Source organism: Gossypium hirsutum, chromosome A01, assembly GCF_007990345.1.
Source record: "Gossypium hirsutum isolate 1008001.06 chromosome A01, Gossypium_hirsutum_v2.1, whole genome shotgun sequence".
In the NCBI taxonomy this organism is placed as follows: domain Eukaryota; kingdom Viridiplantae; phylum Streptophyta; class Magnoliopsida; order Malvales; family Malvaceae; genus Gossypium; species Gossypium hirsutum.
The window spans coordinates 22,706,818-22,713,930 of NC_053424.1; the positions used below are offsets into that span (position 1 = coordinate 22,706,818).

Consider the following 7,113-nt stretch of genomic DNA (forward strand, 5'->3'; position numbering starts at 1 on the left):
TAAAAACATAAGTTTTTTTTTTAAAAAAATATGTATAATATAAACAATTGATAAATAGAATGAGCATATAAAATGTGATATTTAATGATAGATTTAAAATATAATATATAATAAAAAATATATTTATAAGAATAATACTTATATAAAAATATAAAATATATTAATTTAGAAAAATAATGTATAAAATATCAAATATGTAAAAGAATTTATATTTATAATAATTATATAATATATATAAATATAAGTTTAGAATAATGTGAAATAAGTAATTAATGATGAAATATACGTATTATACAAATTACAATTTTATAATATATTCAAAATGTGTAATAATAGAATATAAGTAAAGTAATCATTAACATATAAATAAAAATAAGTATATAATATAAGTTAAAACCTTTAATGATAATAATGTATAAATAAAAAACAAATAATAGTATAAAAAATGACATAATATAAAATAATTATAATATATAATATGAAAGTATATATGTAAAAATAATGTATAATATATAAATAATTAATAAAGATATAATACAAGTAAAAATATATAAATAATAATGTAAAATAATAATAATTTAAAAATATATAATAAATAATAATAATAATATGAAATAATATATGGTTAATACAATAATGTAAAGATATACAAACATTATGCGATAAAAATATGCTATAATAAATGATATATGTTAAAATATATATTAATATGATAATAGGAAGATATTAAGTAATATAATAAAATATAAGTAAATAATATAAAATATAATACATATATTCATATTAAAATATAATAGTATATGTATAAAGTTTTAAAATAAATAAGTTATAAATAGATTAAAAGGGATAAAAGGGGCTAAATTGAACGTAAATAAAAAGTCAGAGGCTAATTTAAAAAGAGAATAACTGATATCAGACCTAATTGAAACGACCATTGAAACCCTAGGGACTCATCGGGAAATTTTTCCTTGTCCCTAAACGGCATCGTTTTAATCCAGGACTTTAAACAGTTACTGTAAGGACTAAATTAAAACTGAAGCAAAGTATCAGGGCTAAATCATAAATAAAATAAAACAAAACTTTAAACACAAAAAGGTGGAACGACCAATTGGGAAATTAACCCAATCCTCAAAAAAATAGGCGGATCCTCCCCGGGTATTCAGGTCAACGCACGGATCCTGGGGCCTTAAAATGTCATCGTTTTAAGCTTATCAGACTAAGCTAAAACGGCGTCGTTTCTCTTGGGCTATATAAGCCAAATTTCGACCAAAAAATCATTTAGAAGCCTGGTTTAAAAAAAACTCAGAGAAATCCTCTGTGGGAGGATTTGGGGTCGGCCTTAGAGCCTCGTTGGGCCCCTGTTCTCAGTTGTTACGCGCTCACGCGCCACCGCGAAGGCCTCCGCGCACAGTGATCGGAGGGCTAAAAAACCCTCGTCCTTTCTGGGCGAAAATACAGGTAACTCTTCCATTTTAATATTTTAGTAGTCGATTTGCTGATGATGCTAAATATTTCATAAAAAAATAGTAGAACATGAAGTATATATATCACCTTAAAACTGCTTGTAACCCTCTGAATGAATATGTGTAAGTATAATTTCTATTCTGTCAAAATCCGGTCCCCCTTTACATTGTTTTGATTTGGGCTTTTATAGCCACTGCTGTTATTACATAAACTAGGAAAGAAATCTTTTTATATCTTTCCATAATTGTTTTGTTTGCTACTGTGGTTCTTTCCTTCTTTTGCAAGTATCAACGGAGAATTTGGTACCGGAGTTGATTCGGCCGTAAATCACGGCGAGGCCAGAGTCACGGCGCTCGGTCATGAGAGGGACAAGCTTCTGGACAATGCATTAATGGTGCGTCAATGTGCATTGATGGCCTTGATTTGGGGAGTTGAACAGATGCTCCCCGAGGCTTCCAGAAGATGCTGCGGCGCTGCAATCTTCAGGAAACCCTAGGGTTTCCTGTTTCTCTAAAGTCACTTGGGCCTCTTGGGCCCCTGGGTGTAATGAGTCTACTGGGGCCATTGTGTTTTGGTTAAAGGTATAACGAGTATTAGGGTAGCTTAGGCTATTGGGTTGTAACCGGGTATGGGACTTTTGCATTTGGGCTTATGAGGTCCTGAGGCCTATTTATTGTAAATGGACTGTTTAAATAAACATTCATTTATTTTCTATTTTTGGTTTTATTTATTTAACCATGGGCCCGGGCAGATTTGGGCTATTACATAGATAATAAACATATTTAATAATATATGAAAACATAGTAACTGATAATGAATTTTGAAATAGTATAATAATATATAAAATACTAATTTTATAGTTTTGGATAAAAATATACATAGGTTTAAAATATAAAGGAAATAATTAATGAAATATTTAATATCAATTATGAAAATAATAATGTGAATAATATACCTAAGAAATATATATAATAGATAATAATATGAAATAATATATGGTTAAAATGTACAATAATATAATAATATATAAATATATAAATATTATGTGATAAAAATATAATATAATAGATAATAAGTAATGATATATGTTAAATTATATATTAATATGATAATAGAAAAATATGAAGTAATAATATAATAAAATATGAGTAAATAATTATAAAATATATATAATACGTATATTCATATTAAAATATAATAATATATGTATACAGTTTAAAATAAATAGGTTATAAATAAGTTACGGGACTAAAATTGAACATAAATAAAAGTCAGTGGCTAATTTAATATATAAAAAAAACTGAGACCGGGCCTAATTGAAACGGCCACTAAAACCCTAGGGATTCATCGGGCAATTTTCCCTTGTCCCTAAACGGCATCGTTTCGTTATAGGCCTTAGAGTGGTTTTCGTTGGGACTAAATTGAAACAGTGATAAAATTTTGGGTCAGATTTAAAGGTAAAATAAACCTAATTAAAAAAGAAAAATTGCGGAAGGACTAAAGGGATAAATATCCCAATAGTTAGAAACACGCAGATCCTTCGGGTCGGATTTCGGGCCTTATATAAACCCTTTTAACCCCCAAAAATTGGATGACCGAGACTGGTAAAAATTGGCATAAGAAACTACCGTTTACTCTTTATGCTTACGCTGGGGCAAACACCTTCAATTCCAGTTGTTTCAATGGTTCCAACCATCATCCGTGGAATGGGTGCATTGTTTGGCTTTCCTGAGCAGACTGATATGCCACCAATAGCTACGATGGTTAGCTCCAGGTGGTGGCCATTGATTTCCAGCTATGGGGCATCAGGCCGTACACAGTCTCTGAAGCTCAAAAAGATAGATTCTTTCTTCAAAACCAGTTTCTGACAAAGTGGATGACGGTATCATGAAGGAAGCTCTCTTAGACTTCTATATAAGTTCAGGGAAGAGGAAACTTGATCAAATCATTATTTTCAGGGATAGGGTTAGTGAGTCTCAATTCAATCAAGTTTTGATCAAGTTATTGAGGCTTGTAAGTTCCTTGACGAGAAGTGGAACCCTAAAAATTGTGGTTATTGTTGTACGAAAAACCATCATACCATTTCAGCAGGGATCTCCTGACAATGTGCTACATGGTACTTTCATTGACAACAAAGTATGCCATCCAAAGAACAATGATTTTTTACCTTGGTACCCATGCTGGAATGATTGGAATCACGAGGAAGACCCACTATCATGTTCTCTTAGACCAGGCTGGGTTTTCGGCTGATGATCTGCAAGAGTTTATTCATTCTCTATCCTATATGTATCAAAGGAGCACCACAGCCATATTTTTTGTGGCTCCTATTTGCTACGCTCATTTGGCAGCTTCACAGTTGGGGGCAATTTATGAAGATTAGTGATGCTTCAGAAACATCATCGAGTCATGGTGGGATGTATGCTCCGGGAGTAATCTCTATACCTCAGCTTTCCAGGTTGAAGGATAAAGTCAGCAACTTCATTCTTGTCTGCTGAGAATCATTGAACAATCTTTTTGTAGGGTTTGACAAATAACAGCCAGGACTGCTACTGGGGCAATCCCTTTCTCATGGGTTTATGAATCAAGATTTTTCCTCCAAGCTTTGATGGAGTCAAGAATTGAATACCTCTAGTAAACTTAACTTGAAAGTATTCATCTTAAGCAAATGTACCAAGAATGGATGACACAGACTTATGACAAAGAAGGTTCGTCCAAAAGAATTTCATAAAGGAAACCTTGTGCTGAAGAAGATCCTTCCCATGCAAAAGGATGCCGAATTGGGAAGGGCCATATGTTGCAAAGGGGATTTCTCTAGAGGTACACTGATTTTGACAAGAAATGGATAGGAAGAATTTATCTGATCCAGTGAATTCAGACTCGGTCAAGGAGTACTTTGTCTGAAGGAGAATTGAAGCCAAGGTGAAAACCCGCAAAGGGTACTTTGGGACTTCTATTTCAAAAAAAAAAGAAAAAGAGAAAAAAAATAAAAAAATAAAAAGGAAAAAGAAAAGAGAAAAGAGAAAAATGGAGAGGCTAAGGTGAAAACCCGCAAAGGGCGCCTTGAGACCAAAGGGGTTTTGAGTTGAAAACCCGAAAGGGCAGCTCAAATTTGGAAAGTCATGCAGTGACCTTGCTATACCAGATTCGACGAGAAGTGAAATATGTTACATATCGAGGCATCAACGAATTACTTTGGATCTTTTAAACACATGTTGAACTCAAGAAAGTCTTCATAGAGTTGGTGTATAGATGCTCAAGCGGCGATATCTGGGGCATCTGATTTCTGTCCTATTTTCTATCTTTGGATTCATTTTCTTCACAAAGATATGTTCTCAGGTTAATCTTTTTGCATTCCTTCCAATAATTTGTCCAAATCTAATTATCCTCAAGATCAATTTATTTGTCTCCCATTATTCATAAAGCATGTTGCATTAAAATAATGATAAATGAACTAAATAATCTTTACAAATGAAGTTTTGCATATTACTCTGAAAATTTCTAGATAATACAAGAAATCGAAACAAGACAATTGTTTAAGGAATTCCCATATGTATGGGTTGGAGATACTCGAGAGATTTTCTTCTTCAGTCCAAAAGGTGGTTGGACATTTTAAGCAATATTGATCTTAAGAAAGGATAATTTCATAAACATCTTCAATGGGTCGTAACATTCGAGGAATGGTACAGTAGACCAAATTGATGGAGAAGATTCGAGGCATACGAGTAGAGTATGATTGATATGTTGAGAAGAACGAGGTGGAAAGCTCGATAGATGAATGAGTGAGGACGTCCGAAATAGGAGTCATTTTCATAAACATTTTGCATTGTAATATGTCTAATTAGGAGCATTTGACTCATTTCGATCATGGCATCTTAATTATTTGACATAAGCATAAATTCCAAGAAATCAATTTTACAGGTGGATTCCCAGTGGGCAATGTAGCAAGATTGATTGAAAATTACAAAATTTAGCGCCTTAATCCCCTAAGCAGTAGGGTAACAGGTTAAATTTGCAGATCTTATCTCCCTAAGCAGTAGTAGAGCAGATCGAAGACTCACCTTAATCCCCTAAGCAGTAGGGTAACAGGTTCACAGATCTTATCTCTCTAAGCAGTAGCGGAGCAGATCGAAGACTCGCCTTAATCCCTTAAGTAGTAGGGTAACAAGTTCGCAGATCTTATCGCCCTAAGCAGTAGCGGAGCAGATCGATGACGACTCACCTTAATCCCTTAAGCAGTAGGGTAACAGGTTAAATTTGTAGATCTTATCTCCCTAAGCAGTAGTGGAGTAGATTGAAGACTCGCCTTAATCCCCTAAGCAGTAGGGTAACAGGTTCGCAGATCTTATCTCCCTAAGCAGTAGCGGAGTAGATCGAAGACTCGCCTTAATCCCCTAAGCAGTAGGGTAACAGGTTCGCAAATCTTATCTCCCTAAGCAGTAGCGGAACAGATCGATGACGACTCGCCTTAATCCCCTAAGCAGTAGGGAAACAGGTTAAATTTGCAGATCTTATCCCTAAGCAGTAGCAGAGCAAATCGAAGACGATGCACCTTAACCCCTAAGCAGTAGCGTAATAGACCAAAGCATAGCAGATCTGGCCTTCACATGTTTGCACTGAAGCAGATCCAAGATAACAAGATTTGGCTTCTCTATCTTTGACAGAGAGCAAATCGAAGACATAGCAGATTTGACTTCCGGATGTTCTCACACCAAAACAGATCCAAGATAACAGATCTGGAATCTCCATTTTGACGGAGAGCAGATACATGGTAGATCTAACCTTCAGATGATTTTACTGAAGCAGATCCAAAATGATTTGGCATCCTTGTGTTCACAAGGAGCAAATCGAAGACATAGCAGATTTGACTTTCAAATGTTCTCACACCAAAGCAGATCCAAGATAATAGATCTGGCATCTCCATTTCGACGGAGAGCAGATACATAGCAGAGCTAACCTTCAGATGATTTTAATGAAGCAGATCCAAGATGATTCGGCATCTTTATGTTCACAAGGAGCAAATCGAAGACATAGCAGATTTGGCTTTCACGTGTTTACGCTGAAACAAATCTAAGATGATTTAGCATCTCTGTATTGTCAGGAAACAAATCAAAGAAGCAGATTTAGCGTCTCTATGTTTGACAGAGAGCAGATCAAAGAGAGCAGATATCGCCTTCCTGAGTTGCAGTGAAGCAGATTGAAGCCGTCAAGAAGAAGGTCAAGGATCAAGAACTCAAAACTCGGTGAGCCCGGGCAAAATTGGTCTTTTTATAGTCTTTGCTGTATTCCTGTTACACAGCAATGAGCAAAGAGGGGCAACTTTAATTGCCCATTTTTTCCCAGCCCATTGCAGTATTAAAAATAATAAACCCCAAAAAAATAAAAATAAAACAAAGTCTAAGTCCAGTACAAAATTACAATTTGGCCCAATCGGAATGGCCCATTACATGAAAAGAATTAAGGTCCATCTATGAGCTTGACTCATATGGAAATATAATCTTTAAGGATATGCAATCTTCGATATGATATGCAATCTTAGATGTGATATGCAATCTTAGATATGATACAATCTTAGATATGATACGATATGATATGCAATCTTGACGATATGATTTTGTAATCTTGGAGATTTAATTTGTAGATATCATTTAA

General features: G+C 34.1%; 1 pseudogene; it reads left to right on the forward strand.

Moving 5' to 3' along the window:
* The first annotated feature begins 3,104 nt into the window (after window positions 1–3,104).
* LOC121211140 (protein argonaute 4-like) lies at window positions 3,105–4,044 on the forward strand (annotated as a pseudogene).
* Window positions 4,045–7,113: the final 3,069 nt, after the last annotated feature.